Source organism: Panthera leo, chromosome E2 (genome assembly GCF_018350215.1).
Source record: "Panthera leo isolate Ple1 chromosome E2, P.leo_Ple1_pat1.1, whole genome shotgun sequence".
Classification (NCBI taxonomy): domain Eukaryota; kingdom Metazoa; phylum Chordata; class Mammalia; order Carnivora; family Felidae; genus Panthera; species Panthera leo.
Genome location: NC_056693.1, coordinates 42,167,904 through 42,168,619, shown reverse-complemented (window position 1 = coordinate 42,168,619; position 716 = coordinate 42,167,904).

Here is a 716-nt window from a genome sequence, read left to right as displayed (position 1 = left end):
TCATAGAAAATCCCACATTCTGGGTTTGTCTCATTGTTCATGATTTGATTCAGGTTAAATGGCTTTTGCAAGGATACTACATAAGTGAGGTTACATATGTTCTAGTGCATCACATTAGGTTGTCCCTGTATTGGGATGTTAGGTTTGATTCTCTTTGATTAAGGTGGTGGCCCCCAGTTCTATCCAGTAAACTGTGGGTGGTACTATTGAGTATCTTGGTCTTCAGCCACCTTTTTACCCATTGGTTATAGCACCTGCTGATGATTTTTTGCCTAAATCCGTTATCTCATTAGGAGTCTTTTTTTTTTTTTTTTTTTGGAATGTTTGTTTATTTTTGAGAGAGAACACTCGAACACTCGAGGGTCACAAAGAGAGGGAGACAAAAGGATCCAAAGCTCTCTCCGCTGACAGCAGAGAGCCTAATGTGGGGTGGAGCTTTAATCACGAACTGTGAGATCACGACCTGAGCCAAAATCAGATGCTTAACCTACTGAGCCATCCAAGCGCCCCTCATTAGGAGTCTTAAGTGATAATTTTCTTATCCCATCATTCCTCCTGCATTTATTAGCCGGCATTCATCTATAAAAAGGAGTTCTCTTCCTTCTGCTCTTTTTGGGTAGTTGTTTTCACTGTGAATTTTTAGATTCAGAGTGTTACAATCTAATAACTCATTCTTTTTGATGCTCACATTGCCCTAGATTTCATGAGTGGGAGCC